Source organism: Psammomys obesus, unplaced genomic scaffold, assembly GCF_907164565.1.
Source record: "Psammomys obesus unplaced genomic scaffold, mPsaObe1.curated_primary_1811, whole genome shotgun sequence".
NCBI lineage: Eukaryota > Metazoa > Chordata > Mammalia > Rodentia > Muridae > Psammomys > Psammomys obesus.
This window is the reverse complement of record NW_026596034.1, coordinates 5,242,660-5,261,907: the sequence shown is the minus strand read 5'-3', so window position 1 is coordinate 5,261,907 and position 19,248 is coordinate 5,242,660. Positions and strand designations below refer to the sequence as shown.

The 19,248-nt window shown below is 49.9% G+C and overlaps 1 protein-coding gene across 1 annotated transcript in view; it reads right to left on the bottom strand.

The window, feature by feature from the left end:
• Positions 1 to 19,248, bottom strand: part of Nkd1 (NKD inhibitor of WNT signaling pathway 1) — a 68,169-nt gene that overhangs the window by 47,036 nt on the left and 1,885 nt on the right. The window lies entirely within an intron of this gene.

Sequence of the window (19,248 nt, the reverse complement as noted above, 5' to 3'; positions counted from 1 at the left end):
TCATTGGAAGAAATCACGAGTGGCCAGTGGTGATGACCACATAGAACTGGAGAAACAGGTCTGACAAATATCCCCTGTCTCTAAGGTTTTGGGGAATGATGCTCTGGCTAAACCCCAAAGGGTGAACAGGGAAGAGCCAGGGAAAACGAATCAGAAAGTATCTCAAGGAGATACATACAAGAGCATGTGCAAAGACTCAGGATGGGACCAAAATGGCTGGGGCAGAGAGAGTGAGGAACAGGCTGTAGGGGAGAATCAGGCACTGCCTAGTCTCTTCACCAGAAAGTCATAGAAGTCACTGGAGAGATCCAAGTGACAGGAGAAAGTGATGGCTGCCTTTCTTTCTTCCTGCCCTCTGCCCCCATGTAGTCCTGGAACTCACTCCTTAGACCACGCTGGCTCAAACTTAGAGATCCTCCTGCCTCTGCCTCCCAAATGCTAGGGTTAAAGGAGTACGCCACCGCACACCACAGTGATGCCTTTCTGTACTGTAGATGTGGTCTGGCTGGAATGCAGATGGGGACAAAATAGCCCTCTGGCTCTTTTGTTGATGGTCGAGACTAGGCTAGGGACAGTGATGCCAGTGGACAGAGGCAGCCATCTGTTGCTCAGCCACTAGCAGTGCCAGGTCTGAGCCCAGACGGGCCTCTTAGACAGACAGAGGGATACCTTGGACAGGTTGGGTTGATATGTGTGAGCAAAAGGAACGGAAGACTGCAGATCACTGGAACCAACCCCCAACCCCGACTCCCCCACCCCTGCCACCCGCCCAACCTCCAAGCCTGACACACGAGTATGCCCTGCTTCCACCAGGTTGTGTACAGCACAGGTGTGCCTCCTAGGCGTGCCGTGACTGGCTATCTCCAGATCCTGTGTCAACAGGAGGCACAGCCTTGGCCTCTCACAGGTGATGGCAGCACATGGCCAGTTTATACTACAAGGCTGTTCTGCCATCTCCAGGACAGGGTCCAAGCCACCACCAATTCTCAAAGCCTGGACAGACACCTTTAATCTAACTTCTGGGCAGAACAGTCAACAGGCCCCTCCTGCAACCTTGTACAGCCTTCCCATTGAAGGTAACACTGGGGAGAATTGCCAGGACAGCCTGGCCCAGAGAGCTGGACGGAACACAGCCAGGAGATTTTGTTTGAGCCAAGTGTGGAAATCTCTAGAAACAGCAAAGTAATGTGCAGTACCTTTCTGCAAATGCTCTCAGCAACCCGTTTCCCACATGAGAACGGAGAAGCTAACAGATGTGGTCACTCTGGAACCAGAGTCCTTCCTTCATAGCTGTTATTGACATTGCAAGGAGCACAGCTGCCTGGAGTTGCCGTCTTTCTGAGGGACTCATAGCTACCTACACCAGAACTCTGTGCCCACTCCAGTTTACAGATAAGCAAAGAGGTATAGAGACAACAGGGCATTCACTCAAAGTCACACAGCCGGTGAGGGGGGGGCGGCACCAGCATTGGCATCAGGCCTGGCTGTGGAAGCTGTGTTTTCCATCGTCCACCCTGCCCCATGCAAGGCCCATTCGGATCCTCACCCTCCACAAAACGTTAACGCCACAAGTGACCGTGTGTTTGTTCACTAACAGCAGTACAGCTGTGCCTACAGCTTAAGAGAGTACAATCCTTGAAGTCTGAAGAACCAACCGTCACAGCCTTGGGGACAGTAGCTAACGTCTTAGAGAGTAGTATAGAGTGGGGAGTGATGCTATCTGCAGGAAGAGAACACGAGGGACGTTAGTTCAAAGTCCTATAGGCATTTTTTAAAAAGTGAACTTAGTCCTGATGTTATTCAAGCTAGTGTATCTAAATGCTTACGTCTCAAAAGTGTTACGATATCTAACAATGATTCTGTTTATACAATGTCACTGCAGAAGGGGCTAGGGGCTAGAGACCGCTCGGTGGAGAGATGGCTAGGTACAGAGACCACTAGGTAGTTAAGTGCACATACAACTCTTGCAGAGGACCTGAGTTCAGTTCCCAGCCCTCACCGAAGCCACTGGTCTCCAGGGGCATCTGCATTCATTCATATGAACAAACACAGTTAAAAAGAATACAGGTAAATCTCTTTAAAACTGTTACTAGGAACTCGCCCTATGCCAGCCATATTTCCTTGCCCACCAGCCCCCAGGAGACAGAGGAGGCCTTCACGGTGGGCAGGGCCCACAGGCTGCAGCCACTCTGCTGAAGCTAGACTGTGTACCTTCCCCAAAATGCTCAACTGTCAAGCTCTCACGGACCTTTGACCCCCGAGAACCCTGATAGAGAATCTCTATCAACCCCAATCGGCAGGCCCCACTTTGTACCAGCTGTTGGCAAGACGTCCTGAGGAGCAGCTCTTGGGGAGATCCAAGAATGCAGGACACCTCTGCTGGCACAGCGTCACTCTGCAAGAAAGAGATGAACTGCAGTGCAGCCAGAGACCAACCCTGGAAGACACTGGGAGTGCTTCGTGAGAGCACGTCCACACTGTTTCCATCACTGTTCCCTAAACAGGGTGCAACAATGGCTTCAGGCATTTCCTCTGTCTCTGGCCAATCATCAGGGTTGGTTAAGGAATAGGAGGGTGTGCCTAAGCTGAGTGCACATCTTGTCATTTTGTAGAGGGGACTTGAGGAGACGCACAGGAACCAGTGTCATAGGAAGGCTATATGTAGTAAGAGCTACTGGTCACCAGGCCCTAAGGTTCCCACTCCCCTTTTTAAATCCTTATGATTAAGAGATTAGTTCTTAAGACTATTTCGTTTTACTGATTGGGGAACCAAGGCTCTGACGTGGACAATCCAAGAACACATGAGCAAAGCAATGTGGAAGCTCCCTGGAGGGAGGAGGGGAAGTTGAGGGAAAGCTTCCAGAAGGGGGAGGAACATGGAACACCAGTGGTCTGGGAAGGAAGAAGGAAGGAGGTCCCTAGGATAAGGCAGGGCACACATGCTCAGGAAACATGGGACCCGTCCTGCCTGACAGAACAAGCTCAGGATCCTCAGAACCAGATAGAGGCAGGAACTCTGATTTGGAGGCAGAAGTCTTATCGCCAACCTGCGCACAGGCACTGGATGAGAAGGGGTCCAGATACAACCACCTACTCCTGAACAGCACCCACTGCCCACTCCTGGGCCATAATGCCAGCTGAATCCAACTTCCCAAAATATTTATCAGAAGGCTCTGGGCACAGTCTCCATTCTGTAAACTTGGATGCAGTTCCCGAGCTGAAGAGACAGATCTCCCGGAAAACCAGATAAACTCTCCCTCACATTCTAAATAACAAGGAGGAGGTGGGGAGGAGAAGGAAATAAATCAACCCTCCCCACTGCCCAACTTAAAAGGGATTATGGTCCAGAGCAAGGAGGGAGCAAAGATGCCGTGTTCTTATCAGGCACAAGGCTGCTCCAGACACAAACAAAACTTTTGGCAGGCACCCTTCTTCCGCATCGGAAGGCGAGCAAGCAATCCTCATGCAACAGGCTCAAAGCTGTCCTGAGTACACGCAGGCCGATCTTCCCCCAAATTTCTGAAAGAGAAGGGCCCCTTCTGGGAACCAGAACACCAACTATAGCTTGAGCAACAGAATGAGGTCTGTGAACCTCCAATTCCCAAGGGTGGCTAACCCAGAGTTCAAATCTCCCACTGCTTGGGTCCTGGCAATGGAAAGAAGAGGGGTGAACTGACCCAGGGGTGTGGGGAGAGGAAGTTAGACCCTGCCTCCCAACCATTACCCTCAACACCAAGGCTAGAATAAAGGAGAGAGCAGCCCACGGGATGGCCATACTCAGTCCCAAGGAAACCCCATGAGGCAGGTACTGCTGCTGTCTCCAGATGACAGATAAGCCAGAGTCCCATGGCCAGTAAAGACAGCACCAGCTCTGAGCAGGCCTCCAGATCTCATCTGGGGCCTCCCTGCTGGTGTATCCCTCCCCTTCCCCATTTCTGGCTCCTTCTTCCAAGTCTGCCTAGCTCCCTCTCTGCCCAACATCCTTACATTGCAGAGCCCTAAATCCCCAAGAAGGGAGAACATGGCTGCGTGTTCATCCTCCCTCCCCCTCCACAACCCATGCCATCTCCTGGCACCCACTCCCACTCTAGAAATGCAGCCTAGCCTCCCCCACGGCCCATCCAAGAATCAAGCTTTCCAACATAATATTTTCCTCCCACAGAACGTGAGAATAAAGGGCTCTTTGCTTGTCTCCTGAAATAACTGGCTCTCACCATGAAGCAACCTTCTGCCCAGTAAAAATATTTCTGTAAAACTTGGTAACTCTATCTGCGGCTCCTTTTCTGAAAGTCAAAAACCTTGGAGAGTGAAATACGGCCAAGGCAGACGTTATGACAAGCTCATGAAGTCATGTCTACCCCAGGCAGTCCTCCCGGGCACAGTGATTAATTTGCTGTTAACCACAGGGACTTTGTGTCTTAATACACTCAAAGCAAAACACCAGTTCACATTTCTGCTGAAACAATACCCACCGTCCCAGCACAGGGGGCAGCCAAGTGGGCAGCAGAGCCCTGGCTGGGCTCAGGGGCCAGGAAGGATTTTGGAGAGCAGAAAACCCCGGAGATGTTCATGATACTCAGGTGAGTTGCTGTCTGTGGCCTGTCATTGGTCACAGAGGCAGTGAACCTTTTAAGGTAAGTTAGGGGTCTTAGGTCAGTGTACAAGCGCTTAACCTAACTCACTCCCTTAACCTAAATCACTCCAAGACACTAGGGAAGGCACAGGGCTTGCACAGACCTCACTCTTCCCATCTGTCAATGTGGAAGGCTCACTCTAGAGAAATGCAAGCCCTGATGGCAGGTCCCCCTTAGCCGCTGCACCTACCACACAGTAGTCGAGACCCCTGCAAGTGCTGTTTTAGGCCCAAAGAAACAGAGGTGGGCTTACATACGTGGCCACCAGCCCAGGCCTCATGTGGCCTTAAACATTATCTCACTGAATCCTAGAAACAAGATGGGGACTGCCCCCCCCTCACATACACTACACAGGAGAAATAGGGTAAACACCAGTCTAAAGCTGTACCCAAAGCTCTATGTCCCCCCAAATTGGCAGATCTATATATAGGGAGGGAAGGTTAAAAGACCTAACATGTGAGTGTTGGGGGGGTTGTCAAGAAAGGATAATGAGGGGAATGATCAAAACATTATTTTATTCTTTGTTTGTTTAGACAGGGTCTCACTATACAGCCTTAGCTGGCCTGGAACTTTCTAGGTAGACCAGACTGGCCTCCAACTCACAGATTCACTTACCTTGGCCTCCCAAGTGCTAGGATTAAAGGCATGTGCTACCATGCCTGGTTCTCAAAACATGTTAAATGCATGTATGAAAATGTCACAATTAAAATAGTTGTTGCTTGGCTGTGTTGTTTGCAGCACTGGAATCAAATCTAAGACTAGCATTGGCCTTTTGTATTCCATGCAAATCAAGGCAGAATTTTTGACCTGAGGACTTGAGCTACACTGTCACTACAATAAGGATGAAGAACACACCTCCAAGGTGGAGAACACATGGGCTCCAGAAGATTGCTATTAGCACTCAAAAGAGTGGGAGAAATTCCCTGGCACTCCCATGCAGAAGCTGGGAAGGAAGGAGGCTCCTGTGGGCTTCGTGGAGGAAATGGCAAACCACCCAGGCTTTTCTGAAAGCCAATAACCAGCCATGATCTCTTTGTTTGGTGAGTCTTCAGCCCAGGGAACCAGGCATGCAAACTCTTGGCTCTACCTGTTCATCAGCATATGTAACCTTCCTATGAATGACTTCTCTTACTGGCACACCCAAGGGGCTCAGCCTAAGACAGAGGGACAGGGTGACTCGACTCCGCAGGAAAGCATATGGCCCAGGTCAAAAGAATGGAAGGCTAGCCTAAGATTTCCTGAAACTCTCTGTTGAAGACAGAAGCTTGAACTGGGGAGAAGGAAACCCACACTGACCAGAGACTGTTCATGAGTGAAGCCAACCTGAAGTAAGCAATCTGAGCACCAGATGGCTTCTTTCTACTTATTTTTTTATTTTTAATTTATTGAGCCACAGCCATGATTTAGGAGAAAAGGGAGAGCAAGGGAGAGGTAAGCCAAACCTTCTGCAAAGACCTGGAACTGAAACTGGAACTGAAGGGCACAGAGACTGAATCCCAGCCCCACCCCACACACACCTGTGGCCCTTCTCTCCAAGCTCCTGGGATCCCCCAAGCCTCAGATACTCTTTGAGCACCCGCATGTGCTAAGCAGTACCCAACCCACAGAGAACTGCCCCGTGGAATCTGAAGTATGAGCTCCGTTTCCCCGTGCAAATAATCCTGGCCAATTCATGTATCAACCTGAGCAAGTCTTTGGGAACCAGAAAGTCTCTGGTTTACCTTCACTAAATGCCGGCCCAGTTTTGGGGGCCACTGATCCAGCCTGGGGGTTTGCATTCCAGGACACACAGCAGAATCTGTGTCAGGTGCCCACCCCAGGTCTGGCTGGAAGAAGCAGCCTCTTGTCAGAGCTGCACAATAGTGTGCAGCAGCTCCAGAATTAGGCATTCTTCAGTGCTCCCTTCTACTCTAGAAGGAAGACCAGAACCACTGAAGACTCTGACTATGGCTGCCAGTGGCCAGTAGCGCTGGCTTCTTCTGCTACAACGCATCCATGCCTTTAATGTCCCTGATGGTCCACAGGGGAGGGTGGACCAGGGCTTCCTTTCAAAGACGTAGAGAACACTCTTTCCACCACCTCCTGCTGCAAACATACTTTACACACACATAGATGCAAGGTGCAGTTTAGCCAGGTGCACCACAGCGCCATCTCCCCTCTCGGACCAGAGCTGGGCAGTGCAGACAGATGCCATTAGCTCCTGAAGTCTCTTTAATTTTTCAAGTCAGTTCACTCAAACCAAGCATCTCTTATTAGAGCTCAGTCACTGGATCATGCTCCTGCACAGCTCACACAGTAACCTAGAGCCCTCTAATCATGAGGGAACCCATCAGACTGAACTACACTACCTGCGTACCCTTTTAACATTCCCTTCATCCCTCTAGTTCAGAGTAGCCAAGTATCAAAACCATCAGTGGAGGTCTAAGCCCTGATGGAAGTTCATGTAGCCACCGCCACAGGGGCAGGACGAGGGATACAGACCTACCAACTAAGAACTTGATACCAGCCAGAGTCCCATAAGGCCACCCACTGGGTCCCCTACACCTGGCCCCTGCCCTTCTCCTCATCTGGTCTTCCCCAGGCCAGCTCTGAACTCACCATCTTCCTGCCTCAGCTTACCCAGCACGAGCATGTGTACCACACCAGCTGGACTGTGTTTTAACCAGCACCCAGGAAGCTGGGAAGCAGTGAGCCACCCCCGGCCTCAGCCCCTTCTGGCATCTCCCTGACCTTTCCAGAGAAGCTCCCACAGTGCCACTTCCTCGCGTCTCCTTTCCTTTATAAATCTGTTGCTTTCTGAAAAGTATGAGCATTACACACTCATTCACCTGAAAAGTCAAATAAGGGAGCGTACAGTACAAAAGTCACATTCTCCGATCCTCAGTGTGACAGCGGATCCTTCCACATCTTCCCCTATATATCTATATACACTCAGAAACAGGCCTAGGCAGACATCTGTGCATAGCTGCCCCCCCACCGCCATATCCCTGGAGACTGTCTTTAGGACTCCCCTGCCATGGACATCAAAACCTGTCAATGCCCTGACTCTTCTTCAAACAGCCCCACTCCTCCTGCTTCTTCCTGGGACAGAAATCAGTGAAACAGGCACACCGTTGTGGACTACCCTGGTTGTCACCAGGTTTTCTCAATTCCATGCACCTTTCTGAACATGCATGTTCAGGCACACCTCAGTTCTGCTGAGGCCCTCTGACGTCTGCCGGCTCTTCAACAAGTCAGCACCTGTAAAGGTCAGCTGCGACAACAACCCCAACTATCCTACCAAACCTGTATCTCGTGGACACTTAGCCCTCTCCCTTCTTTAAAAATTGTTGTCTGTCAGTAGCTTTCTTCCTAAACATACTCTCTGTGGTAGGCTACAATCCCTGACAGAGATCTCATTTCCAGGATTGAGATCCCTGTGGTCCCTTCCCTTAAATCTGGATTAAATCTGTGACCTGTGTTGCCAAAGAGAATATGAGAGCATCAGCTCTAGGTCTGAGCTTGAGAGTCCTGGCAGGACACTCTTAGAGAAGTCATATAATAGCCAATGGGTACCCGATGCTGCTCAAGCAACAGGAGGCTTCCTCTGGCCCACCATGGCTGCTCAGCCATGTCCCCTCTGAGGTGTGGCTACTGCCCTCCAGGCTCAGATGGTGACCTCAATATGAGGCCATAACATTCCTCACTCCCTTCATCTCAGTGAAAGGGGAGCATGAAAGTGCTCACCCAAGCCTCAGGAGCTCCTGCCTAGGAAAGAAAAATCCATCAAATCAAAGACTCTGAAGCCAAGAAAGAAACTAGAAGCACAGAGGGGTCAGGAAACTTGCCCAAGGCTACCCAGCTCATAGGAGATGAGCTGTAGCTTGAACCCAGGTATTCGTGTTCAGAATCTAGAGCAGTGACCAGATGCCAGTGTCTGTCTAACACTTCGATCATGGTCTACAGCCAGAATGGCGTTATAACGGGCTTCTGTATGTATGAGCATGGGCACAAATGTCTGTTTAAAGTAATGCAAAAAGTAACGTAAAACAGTGGCCTTGCTGTGAGTGATATTTTGTCTTATATTTGTAATTTCCTATTTCATTGTTTCTGGCCACAAGCTGATTTCAGGAATGGAGTTGTACTGTATAATTCTGAACCCACAGATGTGTCTCTTAAGACAACTCTTCAATTAAGCAGCCTGACTCTGAGTCTTGCTCTATTAAGGTCCTACCTTCATGTCAGATAAGCCTCAGCAAATCAGTAAGGAGGACCAGTTTTTGCAACATTAGCCTTTCCCACTAGTGGTTCTCAACCTTCCTAATGCCGTGACCCTTCAGAAAAGTTCCTCATGTTGTGGTAACATACACCCGCAACCATGAAATTTTCATTGCTACTTTACAACTGTAATTTTGCTACTTCTCTGAATTGTAATGTAAATATCTGATATGCAGGATATGCGCTATGCAACCAGCAAAGGGGTCTTGACCCACAGGTTGAGAACCACGGCACTAGGTGGCGAGGGACTGCCACGGTTCAAATATGAGATGTTGTCCCCAAAGGCTCAAGTACTAAAGTCTTGATCCCTAGGTAATGGCACTGATATCTTCAGGAAGTGGAATCCAGCTGGGGTAAGTAGGTCCTGAATGGAAAGGTCGCTGGGGATATCTTGTCTCTGACTCCTGCCCCTGCTTCCTGTCCAACATGGGCCACTCAGCTCCTCCACCCACCCACCCCACCCCACCCCCGCTCTGAGGGCCTACACTGAAACCGTAAGCAAAATAAATCCTTCCTCTGGCATTTTGCCACAGCAACAAGAAAACTGACCAGTACAGAGCCGACCTCATCAGGATGCTGACAGACCTAAGCAATGGGGACAAGGAAGTCATGGCCCAGGGCCTGGCATCCTCAGGTACTCTGTGGGCAGAGCTGTATTGCAACCACCTCCTCTTGGTGAGCACCCATGCTTACCAAGGAACTGTGCACACAGGCTGCAGCCACAAAACATCAAAAAGGCATGTGCCCAGGACTACCCCAGACACACCCTCCCACAGGCAGGGCCAGGAACAGGTCCCAGCACCCACAGACAAGGCAACTGTGCTCCCAGGTAACCCACGTTTCCTTAAGCCCTCTTTCTATTCTTGCAGTCTGTCTAAACCACTGGGAGAAAGAGGGTGAAACAACAAAACTTCAAGGTAAAAAATGTCACTGCAACAAGACACCCGTGGAAGCCAGGTGTGGCACAGGTATGGGGCACAGGTGTTGGAGTCCTCGACAGGACAGGCCTCCGAGAGGCACCCTGCCTGAGCTAGGCAAAGGAGAGGCCCTCAGGATGGGGGTGGGTCTGCCTCTCTCCCACAGCCCACTAGCTCACCTGTGCCTAACCCAGCTCCAGTCAAAACTAGGTGCTCAGAGAGCCCCAGAAAGGGCAGCAGCTGGAGTCGGGAGGATGTGCAGTAGATGTCTGATCTCCCCACAGGATATGGCACACATCACCACCACCCACTCCAGCAAGGCCCACTCCCGTGCTGGCTCACAGACTCCTGACCTGACATCTAGGAGACCAGAATCAGACTCCAGGCGGAGGCTAGGGGCTTGATGCTGTTTGTGTGGCCTCTGCACCTTTGGATATCCCCCACCCTGTGCCTGGGACAGAGGCCTACGACGTCAGACTCTACAAAGCCCAGTCATACCTGTAGACCAGCAGCCCACCCACATCTCTACTGCCCTTGCTGTCTGCCCTCCTGTTGTCCTGCTACAGAAACAAGCCGTGGCTTCCTAGCTCAGAGGGCTACCTGCTCTATCCTATTTGCAGCCAAACCCAGCTTTTCCTGTCATGCCAGCAGTTTTAGCTGAGGAGTGGGTCCCTCGTCCACATTATGAAAGTCTCTTCAAGAGGTGGGTACAGAGATCATACAAGAAGATGCAGGCATTGCATTCAGCTCCATACTTCATCCAGCCTTCATGCATGTCGTATCGCCAACTCCCTGTACCCACAGGGCTCATTTAAAGTACAAGCACAGTGTGCAGGCCAAATCCAGCTACCTGCTCATCCACAGGAAGTGATCCCTAAAACTTTCTTTAGTTGAATTGTGGTTTGTAAACAAGCTCTCATGTACAGCCCAAGGTGACCTCAAGCATGTAATCCTCCTGCCTCAGCCTCCTGAGTGCTGGGGTCATGCATGAGTGTCATCATGCCCCGTGTTTTAAATTTGGAAGGTTCTGTGTAAAAATCCAGATTATCTGGATTCTCTCAACCTCCAATGACAACGTTCCCCAGAGGCTAAGTGTTGGCTGGGCCTAAGTGGCACTGCCCTCTTGAGGCAGGGTATGCGTTCAATCGCAGGTGCCTTCCAGCCAGCCCACTGCTGCTGCACCTATTAACCTGACTTCTCTGGCTCTGTGAGTTCCTGAGCTCAGTATCAACATCCTACAAAGCCTTCTTCGTGTGCCTCCTCCTCTAATCCCACCCTTGTCTGTGGGTTACAACTTAAAGAGCCCCATATGGGAGTCTTCCTAACCATGCTAGGAAGCGACTAGTACTACCACCCCAGTTCCCAGTTGCGGAAACTGAGGCAGACATGCTTAATCTACTGCCACAGCATGTTCACCCATTTCCTACCTTCTCTCTGGCATCCTAGGGAAGCCGACCCCTGGCACTAGTTTCCTAGGAACCCCTTGCCTGCTGGCCTCTTAACTCAGACAAGAGAAGGCCCTAGAAGGTAGCGAGAAAGTGAAAAAGTTCTTTCCACCCTTTGTCACCCCCACACTATGGCTCTAGCCTCAGCTAATCAACATGATTACAGCCTCTCCTGATCACCCATCACCTGTGTTGTAGCTGGCACCAGCCCCCAGTTGTTTCAACACCCAGCGGGTCTCTCTCATGCTTGCTCGAAACTCTAGGACCTCAGGAATCTTCTCATTGAAACAATCGACAATGCACCTGTGTTCCACCACACTCATTGACTGACCCGAAGGCCTGGCTCGGTGCCTGAAGACTCAAAGAGAAAGCGTGCAGACAGAATTAGACCCTGCACAGCCCCTGCGTACCACTTATCCTATTCTGTTTCTCCTGGCCCCTTGCCTACCTGCAGCCTCCTCTAGGAAGGCCTGGACGGGCCCCAGAGAACCAAGTGCTGTGCCTGTCCCAATGCAGATCCGTGGATCCTCAGAGAGTTCTGTCACTTGACTCTTCTTCATCTTCCAACATGTTTTTACAACAGAGAGCCCATCCCCCCCATTCTTCCTCCTCCACATATCAGATCACAGGCTCTTCTTATCACACTGACCTCAACACGAGGCTATTTCAAGTTTTCCCTCTAAACAAAGACCTGAGCCCATAACATAGGAAGAAGGTGGACACGAGCTGGGTGCAGTGCCTTGGGTTATAAATCCCAGCACTCAGCAGGCAGGGGCAGGCAGATCTCTGTGAGCTTGAGGCCAGCCCTAGCATACACAGAAGGTGACCAGGCCAGCCACGACTTCCACCAACATCTCCAACAAACTATGTTCTGTGGCTTCCTACCTGGCCCTTATCAAAACATGCAACCACTTTGACATTCCCTCTCTGCTCCTAATTCCCCACTTGCCTCTGGTGCTTATCTTAAACCAGGTTTCCTCTGAGGACAGATACCTCTGACCCCAGTAGTTCCTGTTCTAGACTCGGGAACCCCAGGGTATCCCCTAACTTTCCTTTAGTATCTTCACTGCTCAAAATCTACCTTCCAAGTATGAACCAATCTAAACAACCCCCGTGCAAAGACACAGACTACAGCATCTGCGTAGAAAATGAAGCTTCATTTTTAAAAAAGCCACGGTACAGCATCTGGAGAGCAAGTGCAGCTGCATTAAATTAAGAGAATACAGTTAAATTGTTTGGTATCTATAGGGAACCTGGATAGAGCACTCCGTCTCCCTCATCCTCACCCATGAATACCAAAATTTACTGCTCAAGTCACTTATATAACAAGGAACTCATGTCTATAACTTCTGCATACTCTTCCATATATCCATATAAACTCCACACTGCTTATAATACGTAATATGGTGGTTTGAAAGAGAATGGCCTCTAGAGGCTCATATGTTTGAATGCTTGGTCCCCAGTTGGTGGAGCTGTTTGGAAAGGATTAGGAGGTGTGACCTTGTTGGAGGAGGGCAGGCTTTGAGATTTCAAAAGACTCAAACCATTTTGAGCTAGTTCTCTCTATCTCCTACTTGTGGATCAAGATGTGAGCTCTCAGCTCCTCCTTCTGCCATGCCCTTGCTCCTCCATCATGGATTCTAATCCTCCAAAACCATGAATCCAAATTACAAGTTGCCTCGGTCATGGTATCTTCTCACAGCATAATAAAATGCTATATAGTCTTGTTTAGAGAATGATGACAAGAAAGAAAGGGGGGAAAAAGCCTGATCAGCTTAAATGCATTTTTTTAAAAATATTTTCAGTTTTTGTTGATGTGGGGCCCAGATATGAACAGTTGACTCCACAATATATCACAATAAGTGGACTTACCTCAAGAGTGCAGAGAAGTTAAACACTAGGAAACTTGGGAATATGGATTACTACACAAATAATACAGCAGTCAGGGATGGTTGTGCTCACTGTAATCTTGACGATCAAGAAGTTGAGGCAGAAGGATGCTGATTTCCAGGCCAGTCTGACCTCCACAGCAAGATTCTGTCACAGAAACCCAAATCATACACCACACCAGTAGAATGACAAATCCCATCGGCATACCAACAACATTTGATAAATCCTAACTTAAGAAATCTTAGAGAGCCAGGAGACAAAGCAAGTTATTTTAGCTAAACAAATAACACACAGGACACCTTGCTGCTACTAAACAGAACTTAGGAAACACTCTCACTAAGTTCTCAGGCAGGGACAAGCTGTTCCTCGGTGTCCATAGCAGCCTGAGCAGAAGGAACTGCCACCATGGAGAATGAACAACCTCCCAGACTCTGAACCTTAATAAAGCATCTGTCCAACATTATTTGCATTTTAAAACATGGTCAGTAGACAGAGGAGATATGCCCTCCACATCTACTGCAGACATACAAGTAGTGGGGAAAGAAGACATTCTACACATACTAAATTAGAATGACGTCATCTCTCTTAGCCGGAGGGGCCAAAGTTCAAGAGAAGGAAAGGCCCTTTAGCTGATGTCATGGGATGTAGCAAGGCCCACCTTACCCTGGGGCCCCCTAATAGCCATACACAGGGCCACATGCCATAGCTAATGTGGCTCAGCAAGCCAGAACAGTGACGCCCAAACTAATTCCTCGGGGCTGCTAAGCAAACATGGCCCTGGACAGGCCCCTCGGACAGAGCCACACTGGCTGGCTAGTGCTCCCGTGTGCCCCACTGAAGCTGAGGATGACTTCAGCGGAGGAGCCTACAGCTTCCCTCCTGAGTCTTGTGGCTGGTGCCCACATGGATAAACATCCCTCTCAGCTTGCCCAGGCATCTATCAAAGAATTACTTATGCCTCTGGAAGTGCGTGTTTAGAAAAGGCTCCCCACCCACCTGGGCTTGGCAGGGTGCGGCCTGGCTGGACTCTCGGGCTACCCTTTAAAGAGGACAACCCTTCACGGAGTGGGCATGCCTCTCTTCTGCTCCAACCTGAGAGCTTGCCCCTGTCCGTGAAGAGAGGCTGAGGCAGCTTCCCAGGATAAACGGAGCAGGGTGACATCAAAGCCCAGCTTCCACATCCAACAACCAAGGCCTTCAGTTCTCTCTGGTCTTTCGTCCAGGGTGTTCTGGGCTCCTGCCTCACTTCTGACAGAGGGCAGATATTTGGTTTGTGAGGAACTAGACTCTTTCCTTTCTTGGGAAGAGAGGGCTAGGGAAGAAGCAACGGGGAGAACGCAAGAGGAGAATATCTGTGAGAGACAAGAGAGGCAAGAGGAACATGGGAGCCAGCAAGAGAGGGAAGGCTGGTGCAGAAAGTGCCTGGATCTAACAAGCAGCCAAAAAGCTCTCAAAATATGTATAACTAAGCAGAGTGTAAATTCACAGCCCTGGGCACCTGACTTGACAACATGATGAACCCTGTCATGGGCTCTGATAGGCCTTATCTGGGAAGCCTGGGCAAGGGAGCTCTTCCCTCAGCTCAACCTGTTATACCCCATGACACAGTATACTCTCTCTGGAGTTGGCTGCCAGCAGCCTCTTTCCCCAAAGCCCTTGAGTTATCCTTTGCCTTTCTGCAGCCAATGTCACTCCTCAGTTCCCTACCCACACAGTTGAACTTCCAACCCTCAGCTGACTTCCACCTACAACCTGGATCCAGAAGCCACCAACCCATTAGACAGTTTGGCAATGCCCCATCTTCAAAATACAGGTTAGTAACTTCCAAGGAATAAGCAGGCAGCCTCACACACCTGTCCCAGATAGGTGGCTGGAGCATGCCCAAAGCTGCTCACCTGCAGGGATTTCCAAGACTGAATCCCAGGGACACTTCCGGTTCTCACAGCCCAGCAAGCCACAGCCCCTTCACAACCACCTGGCCTGTCTACCCACCTTCCAAAGACAACAGCCTTCCCAGGCATCAGGCCGTGCCTTCCCCTACACACCCTGACAGTCTTCCAGCCCTCCGCCTGTTCACTTGCTGACTTTTGCTTCCTTCATCTCCCTGGAAGGGAGAGGACCACGTCTCTTTCCACTGTATCCCAGTGCCTGATGCTTTGGGACCTGTTAACAATACACTGTTAATAGTGACTGATTAAGTAATTAAGTGCCTATAAGAAAGGTTTGGTTCTATAGCTCCACTAAGGGCAGTGGACTTGGGAAAGATGAAACCTGGCACCAGGAATAAATGGTTTTAAAAAGTTAGCTAGGTGGGAGGAGGCAGCAAGGATGATGAGCAAATTTTCTTCCTTCCTTCATACACAGGGAGTGCCTGTTGAGTACCTCAGGAAAGAAGTTGCATTTAGTAGCTCACTTTTTGTTGGTGACAGTTCAACTTTGACCATTTTATGTGTCCAAGGAGACAAGTGGTCACTGGGGAGTTGGGGGGATGGGGGAGAGGTGAGCTTCCTGGTATAAACAAGGACACTCTCACCATCCCATCTCCTCTCCTCCTGCTGCTAGGGGGGAAGTAACAGCCCCTAGTCACTTCCTTGTAACAAGGAAGGAACAAGTCCTCCTCCTTGTCTCCTTCTTAAAGATGTTTCTAAGGGAGAAAAGGTGCCCCCACCAAGCCCCATCCCACAGATGTACCACAGCAGCAGAGGATGACACACCCACTCGGATAGACCCAGACCAGGAGCAACCTGCAGTGGTGTCTGGAACAGCTCAGGTTTTACAGACCACTCCTTGCTGGCTCCCCCGGAACAGGTAGCTCTCAGAGCTGTGAAGCTGGACCCCAGTGCCATCAGCCGAGGCACTACACCACTCAAAGATGCCTGTGAATGAAGGCACAGTGCCTCTACCCTGAAACCCCCGCCAGCCTCAAAGCAAACCATCTTTTAATTCTTAAACACCGAGGATTTAATTTATGCTCTACCTCAAATGTCAAGTGCACCTCCCAACACATAGCTTTGAAACCACGTAAGGAGGCCTAACACTTTCCATATGGTGAAGACATGGGCCTTTTAATTGTGCCAACTGGTATCATTCAAGGGTAATTCCCCTGGAATCCAGGATTCAGGCAGCAGCTGGGCCAGTCTCATCACACAGCCCCACCTGGCCCCATGCAGCATGCCTGCACCCTCCTAATCTTCCCCCAATATCAAAATGTGCTAGGTGCCCCTAATCAAATTACTGAAGTGCCTGGCAGCTGCCTTTGATCTACAGGGGGGCTTGCCTGCCCCCAAGCCCCCAGCCTGATTCTGCAAGCAGTTTTGCTATAAAAGAACAAAAGGATCATGGTGCAAGGGGTAAAGGCTGCCCAGAACTTCGCCACACACATCCACATGTGCACCGCCCCCGTCCTCACAGCACGGACATAGGTAGGCTGTCTGCCTACATGCCTGAGCGCAGTGCTCCACCCACCTGCGGCCTGTCATCAGCCAGACCCCGACCACCCAACATCTCCACTGGACCGCCTCTTACTGCCTACTGCCTTCTCTCTTGGAGGTAACTGGGTTTTTGCTTTTAATTCTGCTCAGTACATGGGTCTCAGGCATGTATTTGGCTCAGTCCGCTGTCCTTCGTTCAGTGTTTGTATGGCTCCTGTCATTCATCACATTTCTCCTTTGAGCTTATATTCTCTTGAACCTCGTCAAGCATCCGTGGAAAAGCAAAAGCCCAGACCTTAGCCTGGGTCCCACCAGATGAGCCTGCAGTGGAAGGGTGCAGGGAGAGGAGCACAAACATCAGGATCCCAACATAAAGATCAACTCTCAACCCAGGTCCTACTTTTTTTTTTTTTTTTTTCAAGATTTATCTGTGACAGCTCTGCCCACGGATGAGACTATTCCTGTGCCCATTTTACAGATGTGCTAATTGAGATACACTAAGTTAAAGTGACTGGCCCAGGGTGACAAGCTACTGTGCAGGGCCCGACCTCATTCACGTCTGTATGTAGAGGGTTAGGCTGAGTTTAGTGCCCATGGGGCAACCCTCACACCCAATGACTACACATGCAACTTGGATCCTGTCACAGACTCAGGACACTGGGGGCCTCCTGCTTCTTCCTACTCTGCAACCAGCTCATGTGGCCAACTCATGATGGTAACTGTCTGCGATCCCCTCTCCGGAAATAAGGCAATGCTGGGCTTCACACATACACACACATACACACACACACACACACACACACACACACACACACACACACACTGACTCTAGGAAGGGAAGACAACTCAGGCTACCCCGGCTGTTCGAAACTCTCAGAGGGCTATGAGATTAAGGTAATAGAGGTAATGAGCTTGGCACACACGGGCACTCAGGCAGCAGTTCTCACGGCAGTAATAATGTTGTCAGTTGGATAAGCCAGTAATGTATCCCCAGCCCCTTCAGTGACAGGACAGGTAGAGAAGCAGACACTGAGGCCTTCCCCAAGACAGGCCTGGTACTGGCTACAGGAAACTGCCAGCCCTGGAGGCCAGCAGACTGCTAGAGTCCACACCCATCTACATCCTGATGATATCATGGAAGGACCCTGCCAGGCACCCCTCCCATGCCGGTGGGATTGAGGGAAATGACAGGATTTCAATGTGTTCATCACTGGCCTGTCGAGCACTCTCAATGCCCCCACCATTTCAACATTCATTCTTATATTCCCAACTATGACCACTTGAATTCAGTAGTGTTCCCTGTGTTGACTTTGAACTCACCTACCTCTTTCAACTTTGATTCATCCTAAGTGATATAACATCCATGAAATGGTGTGTTTGATGTCCTAGTTATTTTTCTCTGATTAACAAAGATGGATACCTACAAAGATTAAAGATATTCCCTCTAAAGACCACCTAAATTGTTTCACAGGCCACTACCAGTGCAGCCCCACACTTTGGTTCAGCCTGGCCCTTCCCTAGAGTTGATGTGTGACCCCAGGACTGCAGCCACCGCAGGTTGGAACCCAGGCATCCAGGTCTGTTATTAAAATTGACTCCGAAAGAAGCAGAGGCCTCCCTCCCCCCACTCAACATCTTTGATGGCTGGGCCCACCCTCTAACTGTCCAACACATGTCACACTGATGGCTCTATGCCTCACATCTTCAAAAGGACTTTGAACAAATATTAATGACCCCTCCTTTTCAGAGAGGGGGGTGAGGCAGGAAGGCGAGCGAGCACCATCCATCCCATGCTGTCCTCAGCTGGGGGAAGAAACCAGGCAACAAAATTCCGTGACTTCAGCAAAGCCACAGGCTTAAGCAGGGGCTCCCCCCCCCCCCCGCCCCTTCTTCATTTCCCCCAATGGCAACTTTTACTGGCTTGCATTCCTCTTGCTGGGAACACTACTATTTAATTAAAAACGACAGACTTTTGTTTTCCTCTCCTTTTCCCCACTCCCTCCCATCCTCCCAGCCTGGATGCCAAGGAGACCCACCAAAAACATGCGGGTAACATTTGTTATGGCTTTGAAGATAAAAGTCAATTGAAGCAAGCCCTCGCTGTATTTCAAGTTTCCCCTCTAGCATGGAGTAAAAGCTGCCTGGCAGTTTAGGAAAAAAGAGAGAGAGAGAGGGAGGAAGGGAGGAGAGAGAAAGAGGAAAGAGGCAGCCTAAATAAATGTCATTCTGCAGGAATACTTTATGAAAATAAACAGGCTGAAAAAAAAAAAACTTGATTAATGGAAATCCTCTCTGTTGGCCTGTATTGAGTGCAAATGCATCTGTTCATATGTCTAAATTGGATTGTTTTCATTGGTCCTTAAATAAATAAGTACATCAAAAACTGGGAATGGTGGGGGAAGAAGTTTGTGGTTCTGTTAAAAGGCTCTAAATGCAGCCACCCACCCTGCCCAATTCTGACCTTTCTACTAGGGTAGTAGCTCCAAACCCAGCAAGCTAGCAAACTGGAGGGCCAGGAAAGAAAAAGCCTGAGCCACTTAGTGGAGGGAGCAAGGGAGCTTATCTCAGGGAGAGAGAATATTTAGCGCGCGCGCGCGCACACACACACACACACACACACACACACACACACACACACACACACCACCTCCTTGCAATGGTGCTGCCATGTACC